Source organism: Chiloscyllium punctatum, chromosome 3 (genome assembly GCF_047496795.1).
Source record: "Chiloscyllium punctatum isolate Juve2018m chromosome 3, sChiPun1.3, whole genome shotgun sequence".
Lineage (NCBI taxonomy): Eukaryota > Metazoa > Chordata > Chondrichthyes > Orectolobiformes > Hemiscylliidae > Chiloscyllium > Chiloscyllium punctatum.
This window is the reverse complement of record NC_092741.1, coordinates 40,782,486-40,802,096: the sequence shown is the minus strand read 5'-3', so window position 1 is coordinate 40,802,096 and position 19,611 is coordinate 40,782,486. Positions and strand designations below refer to the sequence as shown.

The window sequence follows — 19,611 nt, the reverse complement described above, 5'->3', positions numbered from 1 at the left end:
CAGTATCATCAGCAAATTTGCTAATGTTATTGCTAATAGCATCTTCTATATCATGAACATATATTGTAAAAAGCTGCGGTCCCAGTACTGATCCCTGCGGTACCCCACTGGTCACTGCCTGCCATTCCGAAATGGAGGCGTGGAGGAGTGTGGAAGGATGAGAGAATGCAGGCTGCAGCCCTATGAAGCAGGGGGAGGTCTTGCAGTTGGCCTGTGTGGGGATGTGGGAGACGACAGGAGCCTGGTGGGCAAGGGCTAGCTGGAGGGAGGGAGGGAGGGAGGGAAGCACGCACGGAGGATGAAGAGCAAAGAGAAAAGAGAGAAAAAAAAAACAAAGGGGGTCAAGAGAAAGAGCAGCAAAGAAAATGTGGCTGGCCAGCACGCCTTGAAGTGGGGAGAAAAGGCAGGGGCCAGCGCCTACGGCCATACTAGTCTGAAAACGCCCGATCTCGTCTGATCTCGGAAGCTAAGCAAACTCAGGCCTGGTTAGTACTTGGATGGGAGACCGCCTGGGAATACCAGGCGCAGTAGGCTTTTTCCGCCAGCGGGGGCTGCTCAAGTCACCCCTCTGCACTCGTGTTGGGCCACGCACGCAATGCAGCGACAGGTTATTTTTGCTGCCGCTGTGCCTGGCATCAGTCTCCTGCAGGCAGGAGACAGGGAGGGGAGCAGAGCGGAGCGCTGCCAAAATCAGCAAGAAAGACGGAAAGAAAGGGATTGGGGCTGCACGCTGTCTGCGGCTAGCAGTCAGGAAAGGAGGACAATAGACAATAGGTGCAGGAGTTGGCCATTCTGCCCTTGGAGCCTGCACCACCATTCAATATGATCATGGCTGATCATCCTTAATCAGTATCCTGTTCCTGCCTTATCTCCATAAGCCTTGATTCCACTATCCTTGAGAGCTCTGTCCAACTCTTTCTTCAATGAATCCAGAGACTGGGCCTCCACTGCCCTCTGGGGCAGAGCATTCCACACAGCCACCACTCTCTGGGTGAAGACGTTTCTCCTCATCTCTGTCCTAAACGGTCTACCCCGTATTTTTAAGCTGTGTCCTCTGTTTCGGCACTCACGTTTCCTGCCGCCAGAGTGTCCAATCCTTTGATAATCTTATATGTCTCAACCAGATCCCCTCTCAGTCTTCTAAACTCAAGGGTACACAAGCCCAGTCGCTCCAGTCTTTCAGTGTAAGGTAATCCCGCCATTCCAGGAATTGACCTCGTCAACCTACGCTGCACTCCCTCAATAGCCAGAATGTCTCTCCTCAAATTTGGAGACCAGAACTGCACACAGTACTCCAGGTGTGGTCTCACCAGGGCCCTGTACACCTGCAGAAGAACCTCTTTGCTTCTGTACTCGATCCCTCTTGTTATGAAGGCCAGCATGCTATTAGCCTTCTTCACTACCTGCTGTACCTGCATGCTGACCTTCATTGAGTGGTGTACAAGAACCCCCAGATCTCTCGGTACTGTCCCTTGACCGAAATTGATTCCATTTAGGTAGTAATCTGCCTTCCTGTTCTTGCCACCAAAGTGGATAAGCATCCATTTATCCACATTAAAGTGCATCTGCCATGCATCTGACCACTCACCTAACTTGTCCAGGTCACCCGGTAATCTCCTAACATCCTCATCACATTTCACCCTGCCACCCAGCTCAGTATCATCAGTAAATTTGCTAATGTTATTGCTAATAGCATCTTCTATATCATGAACATATATTGTAAAAAGCTGCGGTCCCAGTACTGATCCCTGCGGTACCCCACTGGTCACTGCCTGCCATTCCGAAATGGAGGCGTGGAGGAGTGTGGAAGGATGAGAGAATGCAGGCTGCAGCCCTATGAAGCAGGGGGAGGTCTTGCAGTTGGCCTGTGTGGGGATGTGGGAGACGACAGGAGCCTGGTGGGCAAGGGCTAGCTGGAGGGAGGGAGGGAGGGAAGCACGCACGGAGGAGGAAGAGCAAAGAGAAAAGAGAGAAAAAAAAAACAAAGGGGATCAAGAGAAAGAGCAGCAAAGAAAATGTGGCTGGCCAGCACGCCTTGAAGTGGGGAGAAAAGGCAGGGGCCAGCACCCACGGCCATACTAGTCTGAAAATGCTCGATCTCGTCTGATCTCGGAAGCTAAGCAGACTCAGGCCTGGTTAGTACTTGGATGGGCGACCGCCTGGGAATACCAGGTGCAGTAGGCTTTTTCCGCCAGCAGGGGCTGCTCAAGTCACCCCTCTGCACTCGTGTTGGGCCACGCACGCAATGCAGCGACAGGTTATTTTTGCTGCCGCTGTGCCTGGCATCAGTCTCCTGCAGGCAGGAGACAGGGAGGGGAGCAGAGCGGAGCGCTGCCAAAATCAGCAAGAAAGACGGAAAGAAAGGGATTGGGGCTGCACGCTGTCTGCGGCTGGCAGTCAGGAAAGGAGGACAATAGACAATAGGTGCAGGAGTTGGCCATTCTGCCTTTGGAGCCTGCACCACCATTCAATATGATCATGGCTGATCATCCTTAATCAGTATCCTGTTCCTGCCTTATCTCCATAAGCCTTGATTCCACTATCCTTGAGAGCTCTGTCCAACTCTTTCTTCAATGAATCCAGAGACTGGGCCTCCACTGCCCTCTGGGGCAGAGCATTCCACACAGCCACCACTCTCTGGGTGAAGACGTTTCTCCTCATCTCTGTCCTAAACGGTCTACCCCGTATTTTTAAGCTGTGTCCTCTGTTTCGGCACTCACGTTTCCTGCCGCCAGAGTGTCCAATCCTTTGATAATCTTATATGTCTCAACCAGATCCGCTCTCAGTCTTCTAAACTCAAGGGTACACAAGCCCAGTCGCTCCAGTCTTTCAGTGTAAGGTAATCCCGCCATTCCAGGAATTGACCTCGTCAACCTACGCTGCACTCCCTCAATAGCCAGAATGTCTCTCCTCAAATTTGGAGACCAGAACTGCACACAGTACTCCAGGTGTGGTCTCACCAGGGCCCTGTATACCTGCAGAAGAACCTCTTTGCTTCTGTACTCGATCCCTCTTGTTATGAAGGCCAGCATGCTATTAGCCTTCTTCACTACCTGCTGTACCTGCATGCTGACCTTCATTGAGTGGTGTACAAGAACCCCCAGATCTCCCGGTACTGTCCCTTGACCGAAATTGATTCCATTTAGGTAGTAATCTGCCTTCCTGTTCTTGCCACCAAAGTGGATAAGCATCCATTTATCCACATTAAAGTGCATCTGCCATGCATCTGACCACTCACCTAACTTGTCCAGGTCACCCGGTAATCTCCTAACATCCTCATCACATTTCACCCTGCCACCCAGCTCAGTATCATCAGCAAATTTGCTAATGTTATTGCTAATAGCATCTTCTATATCATGAACATATATTGTAAAAAGCTGCGGTCCCAGTACTGATCCCTGCGGTACCCCACTGGTCACTGCCTGCCATTCCGAAATGGAGGCGTGGAGGAGTGTGGAAGGATGAGAGAATGCAGGCTGCAGCCCTATGAAGCAGGGGGAGGTCTTGCAGTTGGCCTGTGTGGGGATGTGGGAGACGACAGGAGCCTGGTGGGCAAGGGCTAGCTGGAGGGAGGGAGGGAAGCACGCACGGAGGATGAAGAGCAAAGAGAAAAGAGAGAAAAAAAAAACAAAGGGGGTCAAGAGAAAGAGCAGCAAAGAAAATGTGGCTGGCCAGCACGCCTTGAAGTGGGGAGAAAAGGCAGGGGCCAGCGCCTACGGCCATACTAGTCTGAAAACGCCCGATCTCGTCTGATCTCGGAAGCTGAGCAAACTCAGGCCTGGTTAGTACTTGGATGGGAGACCGCCTGGGAATACCAGGTGCAGTAGGCTTTTTCCGCCAGCAGGGGCTGCTCAAGTCACCCCTCTGCACTCGTGTTGGGCCACGCACGCAATGCAGCGACAGGTTATTTTTGCTGCCGCTGTGCCTGGCATCAGTCTCCTGCAGGCAGGAGACAGGGAGGGGAGGAGAGCGGAGCGCTGCCAAAATCAGCAAGAAAGACGGAAAGAAAGGGATTGGGGCTGCACGCTGTCTGCGGCTGGCAGTCAGGAAAGGAGGACAATAGACAATAGGTGCAGGAGTTGGCCATTCTGCCCTTGGAGCCTGCACCACCATTCAATATGATCATGGCTGATCATCCTTAATCAGTATCCTGTTCCTGCCTTATCTCCATAAGCCTTGATTCCACTATCCTTGAGAGCTCTGTCCAACTCTTTCTTCAATGAATCCAGAGACTGGGCCTCCACTGCCCTCTGGGGCAGAGCATTCCACACAGCCACCACTCTCTGGGTGAAGACGTTTCTCCTCATCTCTGTCCTAAACGGTCTACCCCGTATTTTTAAGCTGTGTCCTCTGTTTCGGCACTCACGTTTCCTGCCGCCAGAGTGTCCAATCCTTTGATAATCTTATATGTCTCAACCAGATCCCCTCTCAGTCTTCTAAACTCAAGGGTACACAAGCCCAGTCGCTCCAGTCTTTCAGTGTAAGGTAATCCCGCCATTCCAGGAATTGACCTCGTCAACCTACGCTGCACTCCCTCAATAGCCAGAATGTCTCTCCTCAAATTTGGAGACCAGAACTGCACACAGTACTCCAGGTGTGGTCTCACCAGGGCCCTGTACACCTGCAGAAGAACCTCTTTGCTTCTGTACTCGATCCCTCTTGTTATGAAGGCCAGCATGCTATTAGCCTTCTTCACTACCTGCTGTACCTGCATGCTGACCTTCATTGAGTGGTGTACAAGAACCCCCAGATCTCCCGGTACTGTCCCTTGACCGAAATTGATTCCATTTAGGTAGTAATCTGCCTTCCTGTTCTTGCCACCAAAGTGGATAAGCATCCATTTATCCACATTAAAGTGCATCTGCCATGCATCTGACCACTCACCTAACTTGTCCAGGTCACCCGGTAATCTCCTAACATCCTCATCACATTTCACCCTGCCACCCAGCTCAGTATCATCAGCAAATTTGCTAATGTTATTGCTAATAGCATCTTCTATATCATGAACATATATTGTAAAAAGCTGCGGTCCCAGTACTGATCCCTGCGGTACCCCACTGGTCACTGCCTGCCATTCCGAAATGGAGGCGTGGAGGAGTGTGGAAGGATGAGAGAATGCAGGCTGCAGCCCTATGAAGCAGGGGGAGGTCTTGCAGTTGGCCTGTGTGGGGATGTGGGAGACGACAGGAGCCTGGTGGGCAAGGGCTAGCTGGAGGGAGGGAGGGAGGGAGGGAGGGAGGGAGGGAGGGAAGCACGCACGGAGGATGAAGAGCAAAGAGAAAAGAGAGAAAAAAAAAACAAAGGGGGTCAAGAGAAAGAGCAGCAAAGAAAATGTGGCTGGCCAGCACGCCTTGAAGTGGGGAGAAAAGGCAGGGGCCAGCGCCTACGGCCATACTAGTCTGAAAACGCCCGATCTCGTCTGATCTCGGAAGCTAAGCAAACTCAGGCCTGGTTAGTACTTGGTTGGGAGACCGCCTGGGAATACCAGGTGCAGTAGGCTTTTTCCGCCAGCAGGGGCTGCTCAAGTCACCCCTCTGCACTCGTGTTGGGCCACGCACGCAATGCAGCGACAGGTTATTTTTGCTGCCGCTGTGCCTGGCATCAGTCTCCTGCAGGCAGGAGACAGGGAGGGGAGGAGAGCGGAGCGCTGCCAAAATCAGCAAGAAAGACGGAAAGAAAGGGATTGGGGCTGCACGCTGTCTGCGGCTGGCAGTCAGGAAAGGAGGACAATAGACAATAGGTGCAGGAGTTGGCCATTCTGCCCTTGGAGCCTGCACCACCATTCAATATGATCATGGCTGATCATCCTTAATCAGTATCCTGTTCCTGCCTTATCTCCATAAGCCTTGATTCCACTATCCTTGAGAGCTCTGTCCAACTCTTTCTTCAATGAATCCAGAGACTGGGCCTCCACTGCCCTCTGGGGCAGAGCATTCCACACAGCCACCACTCTCTGGGTGAAGACGTTTCTCCTCATCTCTGTCCTAAACGGTCTACCCCGTATTTTTAAGCTGTGTCCTCTGTTTCGGCACTCACGTTTCCTGCCGCCAGAGTGTCCAATCCTTTGATAATCTTATATGTCTCAACCAGATCCCCTCTCAGTCTTCTAAACTCAAGGGTACACAAGCCCAGTCGCTCCAGTCTTTCAGTGTAAGGTAATCCCGCCATTCCAGGAATTGATCTCGTCAACCTACGCTGCACTCCCTCAATAGCCAGAATGTCTCTCCTCAAATTTGGAGACCAGAACTGCACACAGTACTCCAGGTGTGGTCTCACCAGGGCCCTGTACACCTGCAGAAGAACCTCTTTGCTTCTGTACTCGATCCCTCTTGTTATGAAGGCCAGCATGCTATTAGCCTTCTTCACTACCTGCTGTACCTGCATGCTGACCTTCATTGAGTGGTGTACAAGAACCCCCAGATCTCCCGGTACTGTCCCTTGACCGAAATTGATTCCATTTAGGTAGTAATCTGCCTTCCTGTTCTTGCCACCAAAGTGGATAAGCATCCATTTATCCACATTAAAGTGCATCTGCCATGCATCTGACCACTCACCTAACTTGTCCAGGTCACCCGGTAATCTCCTAACATCCTCATCACATTTCACCCTGCCACCCAGCTCAGTATCATCAGCAAATTTGCTAATGTTATTGCTAATAGCATCTTCTATATCATGAACATATATTGTAAAAAGCTGCGGTCCCAGTACTGATCCCTGCGGTACCCCACTGGTCACTGCCTGCCATTCCGAAATGGAGGCGTGGAGGAGTGTGGAAGGATGAGAGAATGCAGGCTGCAGCCCGATGAAGCAGGGGGAGGTCTTGCAGTTGGCCTGTGTGGGGATGTGGGAGACGACAGGAGCCTGGTGGGCAAGGGCTAGCTGGAGGGAGGGAGGGAGGGAGGGAAGCACGCACGGAGGATGAAGAGCAAAGAGAAAAGAGAGAAAAAAAAAACAAAGGGGGTCAAGAGAAAGAGCAGCAAAGAAAATGTGGCTGGCCAGCACGCCTTGAAGTGGGGAGAAAAGGCAGGGGCCAGCGCCTACGGCCATGCTAGTCTGAAAACGCCCGATCTCGTCGGATCTCGGAAGCTAAGCAAACTCAGGCCTGGTTCGTACTTGGATGCGAGACCGCCTGGGAATACCAGGTGCAGTAGGCTTTTTCCGCCAGCGGGGGCTGCTCAAGTCACCCCTCTGCACTCGTGTTGGGCCACGCACGCAATGCAGCGACAGGTTATTTTTGCTGCCGCTGTGCCTGGCATCAGTCTCCTGCAGGCAGGAGACAGGGAGGGGAGCAGAGCGGAGCGCTGCCAAAATCAGCAAGAAAGACGGAAAGAAAGGGATTGGGGCTGCACGCTGTCTGCGGCTAGCAGTCAGGAAAGGAGGACAATAGACAATAGGTGCAGGAGTTGGCCATTCTGCCCTTGGAGCCTGCACCACCATTCAATATGATCATGGCTGATCATCCTTAATCAGTATCCTGTTCCTGCCTTATCTCCATAAGCCTTGATTCCACTATCCTTGAGAGCTCTGTCCAACTCTTTCTTCAATGAATCCAGAGACTGGGCCTCCACTGCCCTCTGGGGCAGAGCATTCCACACAGCCACCACTCTCTGGGTGAAGACGTTTCTCCTCATCTCTGTCCTAAACGGTCTACCCCGTATTTTTAAGCTGTGTCCTCTGTTTCGGCACTCACGTTTCCTGCCGCCAGAGTGTCCAATCCTTTGATAATCTTATATGTCTCAACCAGATCCCCTCTCAGTCTTCTAAACTCAAGGGTACACAAGCCCAGTCGCTCCAGTCTTTCAGTGTAAGGTAATCCCGCCATTCCAGGAATTGACCTCGTCAACCTACGCTGCACTCCCTCAATAGCCAGAATGTCTCTCCTCAAATTTGGAGACCAGAACTGCACACAGTACTCCAGGTGTGGTCTCACCAGGGCCCTGTACACCTGCAGAAGAACCTCTTTGCTTCTGTACTCGATCCCTCTTGTTATGAAGGCCAGCATGCTATTAGCCTTCTTCACTACCTGCTGTACCTGCATGCTGACCTTCATTGAGTGGTGTACAAGAACCCCCAGATCTCTCGGTACTGTCCCTTGACCGAAATTGATTCCATTTAGGTAGTAATCTGCCTTCCTGTTCTTGCCACCAAAGTGGATAAGCATCCATTTATCCACATTAAAGTGCATCTGCCATGCATCTGACCACTCACCTAACTTGTCCAGGTCACCCGGTAATCTCCTAACATCCTCATCACATTTCACCCTGCCACCCAGCTCAGTATCATCAGTAAATTTGCTAATGTTATTGCTAATAGCATCTTCTATATCATGAACATATATTGTAAAAAGCTGCGGTCCCAGTACTGATCCCTGCGGTACCCCACTGGTCACTGCCTGCCATTCCGAAATGGAGGCGTGGAGGAGTGTGGAAGGATGAGAGAATGCAGGCTGCAGCCCTATGAAGCAGGGGGAGGTCTTGCAGTTGGCCTGTGTGGGGATGTGGGAGACGACAGGAGCCTGGTGGGCAAGGGCTAGCTGGAGGGAGGGAGGGAGGGAAGCACGCACGGAGGAGGAAGAGCAAAGAGAAAAGAGAGAAAAAAAAAACAAAGGGGATCAAGAGAAAGAGCAGCAAAGAAAATGTGGCTGGCCAGCACGCCTTGAAGTGGGGAGAAAAGGCAGGGGCCAGCACCTACGGCCATACTAGTCTGAAAATGCTCGATCTCGTCTGATCTCGGAAGCTAAGCAGACTCAGGCCTGGTTAGTACTTGGATGGGCGACCGCCTGGGAATACCAGGTGCAGTAGGCTTTTTCCGCCAGCAGGGGCTGCTCAAGTCACCCCTCTGCACTCGTGTTGGGCCACGCACGCAATGCAGCGACAGGTTATTTTTGCTGCCGCTGTGCCTGGCATCAGTCTCCTGCAGGCAGGAGACAGGGAGGGGAGCAGAGCGGAGCGCTGCCAAAATCAGCAAGAAAGACGGAAAGAAAGGGATTGGGGCTGCACGCTGTCTGCGGCTGGCAGTCAGGAAAGGAGGACAATAGACAATAGGTGCAGGAGTTGGCCATTCTGCCTTTGGAGCCTGCACCACCATTCAATATGATCATGGCTGATCATCCTTAATCAGTATCCTGTTCCTGCCTTATCTCCATAAGCCTTGATTCCACTATCCTTGAGAGCTCTGTCCAACTCTTTCTTCAATGAATCCAGAGACTGGGCCTCCACTGCCCTCTGGGGCAGAGCATTCCACACAGCCACCACTCTCTGGGTGAAGACGTTTCTCCTCATCTCTGTCCTAAACGGTCTACCCCGTATTTTTAAGCTGTGTCCTCTGTTTCGGCACTCACGTTTCCTGCCGCCAGAGTGTCCAATCCTTTGATAATCTTATATGTCTCAACCAGATCCGCTCTCAGTCTTCTAAACTCAAGGGTACACAAGCCCAGTCGCTCCAGTCTTTCAGTGTAAGGTAATCCCGCCATTCCAGGAATTGACCTCGTCAACCTACGCTGCACTCCCTCAATAGCCAGAATGTCTCTCCTCAAATTTGGAGACCAGAACTGCACACAGTACTCCAGGTGTGGTCTCACCAGGGCCCTGTATACCTGCAGAAGAACCTCTTTGCTTCTGTACTCGATCCCTCTTGTTATGAAGGCCAGCATGCTATTAGCCTTCTTCACTACCTGCTGTACCTGCATGCTGACCTTCATTGAGTGGTGTACAAGAACCCCCAGATCTCCCGGTACTGTCCCTTGACCGAAATTGATTCCATTTAGGTAGTAATCTGCCTTCCTGTTCTTGCCACCAAAGTGGATAAGCATCCATTTATCCACATTAAAGTGCATCTGCCATGCATCTGACCACTCACCTAACTTGTCCAGGTCACCCGGTAATCTCCTAACATCCTCATCACTTTCACCCTGCCACCCAGCTCAGTATCATCAGCAAATTTGCTAATGTTATTGCTAATAGCATCTTCTATATCATGAACATATATTGTAAAAAGCTGCGGTCCCAGTACTGATCCCTGCGGTACCCCACTGGTCACTGCCTGCCATTCCGAAATGGAGGCGTGGAGGAGTGTGGAAGGATGAGAGAATGCAGGCTGCAGCCCTATGAAGCAGGGGGAGGTCTTGCAGTTGGCCTGTGTGGGGATGTGGGAGACGACAGGAGCCTGGTGGGCAAGGGCTAGCTGGAGGGAGGGAGGGAAGCACGCACGGAGGATGAAGAGCAAAGAGAAAAGAGAGAAAAAAAAAACAAAGGGGGTCAAGAGAAAGAGCAGCAAAGAAAATGTGGCTGGCCAGCACGCCTTGAAGTGGGGAGAAAAGGCAGGGGCCAGCGCCTACGGCCATACTAGTCTGAAAACGCCCGATCTCGTCTGATCTCGGAAGCTGAGCAAACTCAGGCCTGGTTAGTACTTGGATGGGAGACCGCCTGGGAATACCAGGTGCAGTAGGCTTTTTCCGCCAGCAGGGGCTGCTCAAGTCACCCCTCTGCACTCGTGTTGGGCCACGCACGCAATGCAGCGACAGGTTATTTTTGCTGCCGCTGTGCCTGGCATCAGTCTCCTGCAGGCAGGAGACAGGGAGGGGAGGAGAGCGGAGCGCTGCCAAAATCAGCAAGAAAGACGGAAAGAAAGGGATTGGGGCTGCACGCTGTCTGCGGCTGGCAGTCAGGAAAGGAGGACAATAGACAATAGGTGCAGGAGTTGGCCATTCTGCCCTTGGAGCCTGCACCACCATTCAATATGATCATGGCTGATCATCCTTAATCAGTATCCTGTTCCTGCCTTATCTCCATAAGCCTTGATTCCACTATCCTTGAGAGCTCTGTCCAACTCTTTCTTCAATGAATCCAGAGACTGGGCCTCCACTGCCCTCTGGGGCAGAGCATTCCACACAGCCACCACTCTCTGGGTGAAGACGTTTCTCCTCATCTCTGTCCTAAACGGTCTACCCCGTATTTTTAAGCTGTGTCCTCTGTTTCGGCACTCACGTTTCCTGCCGCCAGAGTGTCCAATCCTTTGATAATCTTATATGTCTCAACCAGATCCCCTCTCAGTCTTCTAAACTCAAGGGTACACAAGCCCAGTCGCTCCAGTCTTTCAGTGTAAGGTAATCCCGCCATTCCAGGAATTGACCTCGTCAACCTACGCTGCACTCCCTCAATAGCCAGAATGTCTCTCCTCAAATTTGGAGACCAGAACTGCACACAGTACTCCAGGTGTGGTCTCACCAGGGCCCTGTACACCTGCAGAAGAACCTCTTTGCTTCTGTACTCGATCCCTCTTGTTATGAAGGCCAGCATGCTATTAGCCTTCTTCACTACCTGCTGTACCTGCATGCTGACCTTCATTGAGTGGTGTACAAGAACCCCCAGATCTCCCGGTACTGTCCCTTGACCGAAATTGATTCCATTTAGGTAGTAATCTGCCTTCCTGTTCTTGCCACCAAAGTGGATAAGCATCCATTTATCCACATTAAAGTGCATCTGCCATGCATCTGACCACTCACCTAACTTGTCCAGGTCACCCGGTAATCTCCTAACATCCTCATCACATTTCACCCTGCCACCCAGCTCAGTATCATCAGCAAATTTGCTAATGTTATTGCTAATAGCATCTTCTATATCATGAACATATATTGTAAAAAGCTGCGGTCCCAGTACTGATCCCTGCGGTACCCCACTGGTCACTGCCTGCCATTCCGAAATGGAGGCGTGGAGGAGTGTGGAAGGATGAGAGAATGCAGGCTGCAGCCCTATGAAGCAGGGGGAGGTCTTGCAGTTGGCCTGTGTGGGGATGTGGGAGACGACAGGAGCCTGGTGGGCAAGGGCTAGCTGGAGGGAGGGAGGGAGGGAGGGAGGGAAGCACGCACGGAGGATGAAGAGCAAAGAGAAAAGAGAGAAAAAAAAAACAAAGGGGGTCAAGAGAAAGAGCAGCAAAGAAAATGTGGCTGGCCAGCACGCCTTGAAGTGGGGAGAAAAGGCAGGGGCCAGCGCCTACGGCCATACTAGTCTGAAAACGCCCGATCTCGTCTGATCTCGGAAGCTAAGCAAACTCAGGCCTGGTTAGTACTTGGATGGGAGACCGCCTGGGAATACCAGGCGCAGTAGGCTTTTTCCGCCAGCAGGGGCTGCTCAAGTCACCCCTCTGCACTCGTGTTGGGCCACGCACGCAATGCAGCGACAGGTTATTTTTGCTGCCGCTGTGCCTGGCATCAGTCTCCTGCAGGCAGGAGACAGGGAGGGGAGCAGAGCGGAGCGCTGCCAAAATCAGCAAGAAAGACGGAAAGAAAGGGATTGGGGCTGCACGCTGTCTGCGGCTGGCAGTCAGGAAAGGAGGACAATAGACAATAGGTGCAGGAGTTGGCCATTCTGCCTTTGGAGCCTGCACCACCATTCAATATGATCATGGCTGATCATCCTTAATCAGTATCCTGTTCCTGCCTTATCTCCATAAGCCTTGATTCCACTATCCTTGAGAGCTCTGTCCAACTCTTTCTTCAATGAATCCAGAGACTGGGCCTCCACTGCCCTCTGGGGCAGAGCATTCCACACAGCCACCACTCTCTGGGTGAAGACGTTTCTCCTCATCTCTGTCCTAAACGGTCTACCCCGTATTTTTAAGCTGTGTCCTCTGTTTCGGCACTCACGTTTCCTGCCGCCAGAGTGTCCAATCCTTTGATAATCTTATATGTCTCAACCAGATCCGCTCTCAGTCTTCTAAACTCAAGGGTACACAAGCCCAGTCGCTCCAGTCTTTCAGTGTAAGGTAATCCCGCCATTCCAGGAATTGACCTCGTCAACCTACGCTGCACTCCCTCAATAGCCAGAATGTCTCTCCTCAAATTTGGAGACCAGAACTGCACACAGTACTCCAGGTGTGGTCTCACCAGGGCCCTGTATACCTGCAGAAGAACCTCTTTGCTTCTGTACTCGATCCCTCTTGTTATGAAGGCCAGCATGCTATTAGCCTTCTTCACTACCTGCTGTACCTGCATGCTGACCTTCATTGAGTGGTGTACAAGAACCCCCAGATCTCCCGGTACTGTCCCTTGACCGAAATTGATTCCATTTAGGTAGTAATCTGCCTTCCTGTTCTTGCCACCAAAGTGGATAAGCATCCATTTATCCACATTAAAGTGCATCTGCCATGCATCTGACCACTCACCTAACTTGTCCAGGTCACCCGGTAATCTCCTAACATCCTCATCACTTTCACCCTGCCACCCAGCTCAGTATCATCAGCAAATTTGCTAATGTTATTGCTAATAGCATCTTCTATATCATGAACATATATTGTAAAAAGCTGCGGTCCCAGTACTGATCCCTGCGGTACCCCACTGGTCACTGCCTGCCATTCCGAAATGGAGGCGTGGAGGAGTGTGGAAGGATGAGAGAATGCAGGCTGCAGCCCTATGAAGCAGGGGGAGGTCTTGCAGTTGGCCTGTGTGGGGATGTGGGAGACGACAGGAGCCTGGTGGGCAAGGGCTAGCTGGAGGGAGGGAGGGAAGCACGCACGGAGGATGAAGAGCAAAGAGAAAAGAGAGAAAAAAAAAACAAAGGGGGTCAAGAGAAAGAGCAGCAAAGAAAATGTGGCTGGCCAGCACGCCTTGAAGTGGGGAGAAAAGGCAGGGGCCAGCGCCTACGGCCATACTAGTCTGAAAACGCCCGATCTCGTCTGATCTCGGAAGCTGAGCAAACTCAGGCCTGGTTAGTACTTGGATGGGAGACCGCCTGGGAATACCAGGTGCAGTAGGCTTTTTCCGCCAGCAGGGGCTGCTCAAGTCACCCCTCTGCACTCGTGTTGGGCCACGCACGCAATGCAGCGACAGGTTATTTTTGCTGCCGCTGTGCCTGGCATCAGTCTCCTGCAGGCAGGAGACAGGGAGGGGAGGAGAGCGGAGCGCTGCCAAAATCAGCAAGAAAGACGGAAAGAAAGGGATTGGGGCTGCACGCTGTCTGCGGCTGGCAGTCAGGAAAGGAGGACAATAGACAATAGGTGCAGGAGTTGGCCATTCTGCCCTTGGAGCCTGCACCACCATTCAATATGATCATGGCTGATCATCCTTAATCAGTATCCTGTTCCTGCCTTATCTCCATAAGCCTTGATTCCACTATCCTTGAGAGCTCTGTCCAACTCTTTCTTCAATGAATCCAGAGACTGGGCCTCCACTGCCCTCTGGGGCAGAGCATTCCACACAGCCACCACTCTCTGGGTGAAGACGTTTCTCCTCATCTCTGTCCTAAACGGTCTACCCCGTATTTTTAAGCTGTGTCCTCTGTTTCGGCACTCACGTTTCCTGCCGCCAGAGTGTCCAATCCTTTGATAATCTTATATGTCTCAACCAGATCCCCTCTCAGTCTTCTAAACTCAAGGGTACACAAGCCCAGTCGCTCCAGTCTTTCAGTGTAAGGTAATCCCGCCATTCCAGGAATTGACCTCGTCAACCTACGCTGCACTCCCTCAATAGCCAGAATGTCTCTCCTCAAATTTGGAGACCAGAACTGCACACAGTACTCCAGGTGTGGTCTCACCAGGGCCCTGTACACCTGCAGAAGAACCTCTTTGCTTCTGTACTCGATCCCTCTTGTTATGAAGGCCAGCATGCTATTAGCCTTCTTCACTACCTGCTGTACCTGCATGCTGACCTTCATTGAGTGGTGTACAAGAACCCCCAGATCTCCCGGTACTGTCCCTTGACCGAAATTGATTCCATTTAGGTAGTAATCTGCCTTCCTGTTCTTGCCACCAAAGTGGATAAGCATCCATTTATCCACATTAAAGTGCATCTGCCATGCATCTGACCACTCACCTAACTTGTCCAGGTCACCCGGTAATCTCCTAACATCCTCATCACATTTCACCCTGCCACCCAGCTCAGTATCATCAGCAAATTTGCTAATGTTATTGCTAATAGCATCTTCTATATCATGAACATATATTGTAAAAAGCTGCGGTCCCAGTACTGATCCCTGCGGTACCCCACTGGTCACTGCCTGCCATTCCGAAATGGAGGCGTGGAGGAGTGTGGAAGGATGAGAGAATGCAGGCTGCAGCCCTATGAAGCAGGGGGAGGTCTTGCAGTTGGCCTGTGTGGGGATGTGGGAGACGACAGGAGCCTGGTGGGCAAGGGCTAGCTGGAGGGAGGGAGGGAGGGAGGGAGGGAAGCACGCACGGAGGATGAAGAGCAAAGAGAAAAGAGAGAAAAAAAAAACAAAGGGGGTCAAGAGAAAGAGCAGCAAAGAAAATGTGGCTGGCCAGCACGCCTTGAAGTGGGGAGAAAAGGCAGGGGCCAGCGCCTACGGCCATACTAGTCTGAAAACGCCCGATCTCGTCTGATCTCGGAAGCTAAGCAAACTCAGGCCTGGTTAGTACTTGGATGGGAGACCGCCTGGGAATACCAGGCGCAGTAGGCTTTTTCCGCCAGCAGGGGCTGCTCAAGTCACCCCTCTGCACTCGTGTTGGGCCACGCACGCAATGCAGCGACAGGTTATTTTTGCTGCCGCTGTGCCTGGCATCAGTCTCCTGCAGGCAGGAGACAGGGAGGGGAGCAGAGCGGAGCGCTGCCAAAATCAGCAAGAAAGACGGAAAGAAAGGGATTGGGGCTGCACGCTGTCTGCGGCTGGCAGTCAGGAAAGGAGGACAATAGACAATAGGTGCAGGAGTTGGCCATTCTGCCTTTGGAGCCTGCACCACCATTCAATATGATCATGGCTGATCATCCTTAATCAGTATCCTGTTCCTGCCTTATCTCCATAAGCCTTGATTCCACTATCCTTGAGAGCTCTGTCCAACTCTTTCTTCAATGAATCCAGAGACTGGGCCTCCACTGCCCTCTGGGGCAGAGCATTCCACACAGCCACCACTCTCTGGGTGAAGACGTTTCTCCTCATCTCTGTCCTAAACGGTCTACCCCGTATTTTTAAGCTGTGTCCTCTGTTTCGGCACTCACGTTTCCTGCCGCCAGAGTGTCCAATCCTTTGATAATCTTATATGTCTCAACCAGATCCGCTCTCAGTCTTCTAAACTCAAGGGTACACAAGCCCAGTCGCTCCAGTCTTTCAGTGTAAGGTAATCCCGCCATTCCAGGAATTGACCTCGTCAACCTACGCTGCACTCCCTCAATAGCCAGAATGTCTCTCCTCAAATTTGGAGACCAGAACTGCACACAGTACTCCAGGTGTGGTCTCACCAGGGCCCTGTATACCTGCAGAAGAACCTCTTTGCTTCTGTACTCGATCCCTCTTGTTATGAAGTCCAGCATGCTATTAGCCTTCTTCACTACCTGCTGTACCTGCATGCTGACCTTCATTGAGTGGTGTACAAGAACCCCCAGATCTCCCGGTACTGTCCCTTGACCGAAATTGATTCCATTTAGGTAGTAATCTGCCTTCCTGTTCTTGCCACCAAAGTGGATAAGCATCCATTTATCCACATTAAAGTGCATCTGCCATGCATCTGACCACTCACCTAACTTGTCCAGGTCACCCGGTAATCTCCTAACATCCTCATCACATTTCACCCTGCCACCCAGCTCAGTATCATCAGCAAATTTGCTAATGTTATTGCTAATAGCATCTTCTATATCATGAACATATATTGTAAAAAGCTGCGGTCCCAGTACTGATCCCTGCGGTACCCCACTGGTCACTGCCTGCCATTCCGAAATGGAGGCGTGGAGGAGTGTGGAAGGATGAGAGAATGCAGGCTGCAGCCCTATGAAGCAGGGGGAGGTCTTGCAGTTGGCCTGTGTGGGGATGTGGGAGACGACAGGAGCCTGGTGGGCAAGGGCTAGCTGGAGGGGGGGAGGGAGGGAGGGAGGGAAGCACGCACGGAGGAGGAAGAGCAAAGAGAAAAGAGAGAAAAAAAAAACAAAGGGGATCAAGAGAAAGAGCAGCAAAGAAAATGTGGCTGGCCAGCACGCCTTGAAGTGGGGAGAAAAGGCAGGGGCCAGCGCCTACGGCCATACTAGTCTGAAAACGCCCGATCTCGTCTGATCTCGGAAGCTAAGCAGACTCAGGCCTGGTTAGTACTTGGATGGGAGACCGCCTGGGAATACCAGGTGCAGTAGGCTTTTTCCGCCAGCAGGGGCTGCTCAAGTCACCCCTCTGCACTCGTGTTGGGCCACGCACGCAATGCAGCGACAGGTTATTTTTGCTGCCGCTGTGCCTGGCATCAGTCTCCTGCAGGCAGGAGACAGGGAGGGGAGCAGAGCGGAGCGCTGCCAAAATCAGCAAGAAAGACGGAAAGAAAGGGATTGGGGCTGCACGCTGTCTGCGGCTAGCAGTCAGGAAAGGAGGACAATAGACAATAGGTGCAGGAGTTGGCCATTCTGCCCTTGGAGCCTGCACCACCATTCAATATGATCATGGCTGATCATCCTTAATCAGTATCCTGTTCCTGCCTTATCTCCATAAGCCTTGATTCCACTATCCTTGAGAGCTCTGTCCAACTCTTTCTTCAATGAATCCAGAGACTGGGCCTCCACTGCCCTCTGGGGCAGAGCATTCCACACAGCCACCACTCTCTGGGTGAAGACGTTTCTCCTCATCTCTGTCCTAAACGGTCTACCCCGTATTTTTAAGCTGTGTCCTCTGTTTCGGCACTCACGTTTCCTGCCGCCAGAGTGTCCAATCCTTTGATAATCTTATATGTCTCAACCAGATCCCCTCTCAGTCTTCTAAACTCAAGGGTACACAAGCCCAGTCGCTCCAGTCTTTCAGTGTAAGGTAATCCCGCCATTCCAGGAATTGACCTCGTCAACCTACGCTGCACTCCCTCAATAGCCAGAATGTCTCTCCTCAAATTTGGAGACCAGAACTGCACACAGTACTCCAGGTGTGGTCTCACCAGGGCCCTGTACACCTGCAGAAGAACCTCTTTGCTTCTGTACTCGATCCCTCTTGTTATGAAGGCCAGCATGCTATTAGCCTTCTTCACTACCTGCTGTACCTGCATGCTGACCTTCATTGAGTGGTGTACAAGAACCCCCAGATCTCCCGGTACTGTCCCTTGACCGAAATTGATTCCATTTAGGTAGTAATCTGCCTTCCTGTTCTTGCCACCAAAGTGGATAAGCATCCATTTATCCACATTAAAGTGCATCTGCCATGCATCTGACCACTCACCTAACTTGTCCAGGTCACCCGGTAATCTCCTAACATCCTCATCACATTTCACCCTGCCAACCTGGCTCAGTATCATCAGCAAATTTGCTAATGTTATTGCTAATAGCATCTTCTATATCATGAACATATATTGTAAAAAGCTGCGGTCCCAGTACTGATCCCTGCGGTACCCCACTGGTCACTGCCTGCCATTCCGAAATGGAGGCGTGGAGGAGTGTGGAAGGATGAGAGAATGCAGGCTGCAGCCCTATGAAGCAGGGGGAGGTCTTGCAGTTGGCCTGTGTGGGGATGTGGGAGACGACAGGAGCCTGGTGGGCAAGGGCTAGCTGGAGGGGGGGAGGGAGGGAGGGAAGCACGCACGGAGGATGAAGAGCAAAGAGAAAAGAGAGAAAAAAAAAACAAAGGGGGTCAAGAGAAAGAGCAGCAAAGAAAATGTGGCTGGCCAGCACGCCTTGAAGTGGGGAGAAAAGGCAGGGGCCAGCGCCTACGGCCATACTAGTCTGAAAACGCCCGATCTCGTCTGATTTCGGAAGCTAAGCAAACTCAGGCCTGGTTAGTACTTGGTTGGGAGACCGCCTGGGAATACCAGGTGCAGTAGGCTTTTTCCGCCAGCAGGGGCTGCTCAAGTCACCCCTCTGCACTCGTGTTGGGCCACGCACGCAATGCAGCGACAGGTTATTTTTGCTGCCGCTGTGCCTGGCATCAGTCTCCTGCAGGCAGGAGACAGGGAGGGGAGGAGAGCGGAGCGCTGCCAAAATCAGCAAGAAAGACGGAAAGAAAGGGATTGGGGCTGCACGCTGTCTGCGGCTGGCAGTCAGGAAAGGAGGACAATAGACAATAGGTGCAGGAGTTGGCCATTCTGCCCTTGGAGCCTGCACCACCATTCAATATGATCATGGCTGATCATCCTTAATCAGTATCCTGTTCCTGCCTTATCTCCATAAGCCTTGATTCCACTATCCTTGAGAGCTCTGTCCAACTCTTTCTTCAATGAATCCAGAGACTGGGCCTCCACTGCCCTCTGGGGCAGAGCATTCCACACAGCCACCACTCTCTGGGTGAAGACGTTTCTCCTCATCTCTGTCCTAAACGGTCTACCCCGTATTTTTAAGCTGTGTCCTCTGTTTCGGCACTCACGTTTCCTGCCGCCAGAGTGTCCAATCCTTTGATAATCTTATATGTCTCAACCAGATCCCCTCTCAGTCTTCTAAACTCAAGGGTACACAAGCCCAGTCGCTCCAGTCTTTCAGTGTAAGGTAATCCCGCCATTCCAGGAATTGATCTCGTCAACCTACGCTGCACTCCCTCAATAGCCAGAATGTCTCTCCTCAAATTTGGAGACCAGAACTGCACACAGTACTCCAGGTGTGGTCTCACCAGGGCCCTGTACACCTGCAGAAGAACCTCTTTGCTTCTGTACTCGATCCCTCTTGTTATGAAGGCCAGCATGCTATTAGCCTTCTTCACTACCTGCTGTACCTGCATGCTG

General features: G+C 51.8%; 11 non-coding genes and 1 pseudogene across 11 annotated transcripts; all 12 read left to right on the top strand.

Annotated features, from left to right (window-relative positions):
• Nucleotides 1-415: 415 nt before the first annotated feature.
• On the top strand, nt 416-534 carry LOC140469417 (5S ribosomal RNA). The gene has a single exon (XR_011956101.1). It is a non-coding gene; the product is annotated as a 5S ribosomal RNA (ribosomal RNA).
• A 1,531-nt stretch (nt 535-2,065) lies between these two features.
• Nucleotides 2,066-2,184, top strand: LOC140471096 (5S ribosomal RNA). Its single transcript, XR_011956853.1, has one exon. It is a non-coding gene; the product is annotated as a 5S ribosomal RNA (ribosomal RNA).
• A 1,527-nt stretch (nt 2,185-3,711) lies between these two features.
• Nucleotides 3,712-3,830, top strand: LOC140470540 (5S ribosomal RNA). The gene has a single exon (XR_011956508.1). It is a non-coding gene; the product is annotated as a 5S ribosomal RNA (ribosomal RNA).
• Nucleotides 3,831-5,381: 1,551 nt separating this feature from the next.
• Nucleotides 5,382-5,500, top strand: LOC140469211 (5S ribosomal RNA). Its single transcript, XR_011956019.1, has one exon. It is a non-coding gene; the product is annotated as a 5S ribosomal RNA (ribosomal RNA).
• A 1,535-nt stretch (nt 5,501-7,035) lies between these two features.
• Nucleotides 7,036-7,154, top strand: LOC140471670 (5S ribosomal RNA; annotated as a pseudogene).
• A 1,531-nt stretch (nt 7,155-8,685) lies between these two features.
• On the top strand, nt 8,686-8,804 carry LOC140470085 (5S ribosomal RNA). The gene has a single exon (XR_011956362.1). It is a non-coding gene; the product is annotated as a 5S ribosomal RNA (ribosomal RNA).
• Nucleotides 8,805-10,330: 1,526 nt separating this feature from the next.
• LOC140470529 (5S ribosomal RNA) lies at nt 10,331-10,449 on the top strand. Its single transcript, XR_011956506.1, has one exon. It is a non-coding gene; the product is annotated as a 5S ribosomal RNA (ribosomal RNA).
• Nucleotides 10,450-11,988: 1,539 nt separating this feature from the next.
• On the top strand, nt 11,989-12,107 carry LOC140469413 (5S ribosomal RNA). Its single transcript, XR_011956100.1, has one exon. It is a non-coding gene; the product is annotated as a 5S ribosomal RNA (ribosomal RNA).
• Nucleotides 12,108-13,633: 1,526 nt separating this feature from the next.
• LOC140470524 (5S ribosomal RNA) lies at nt 13,634-13,752 on the top strand. Its single transcript, XR_011956505.1, has one exon. It is a non-coding gene; the product is annotated as a 5S ribosomal RNA (ribosomal RNA).
• Nucleotides 13,753-15,291: 1,539 nt separating this feature from the next.
• LOC140469411 (5S ribosomal RNA) lies at nt 15,292-15,410 on the top strand. Its single transcript, XR_011956098.1, has one exon. It is a non-coding gene; the product is annotated as a 5S ribosomal RNA (ribosomal RNA).
• Nucleotides 15,411-16,949: 1,539 nt separating this feature from the next.
• LOC140475642 (5S ribosomal RNA) lies at nt 16,950-17,068 on the top strand. The gene has a single exon (XR_011960144.1). It is a non-coding gene; the product is annotated as a 5S ribosomal RNA (ribosomal RNA).
• Nucleotides 17,069-18,604: 1,536 nt separating this feature from the next.
• On the top strand, nt 18,605-18,723 carry LOC140470586 (5S ribosomal RNA). The gene has a single exon (XR_011956551.1). It is a non-coding gene; the product is annotated as a 5S ribosomal RNA (ribosomal RNA).
• The last annotated feature ends 888 nt before the right edge of the window (nt 18,724-19,611 follow it).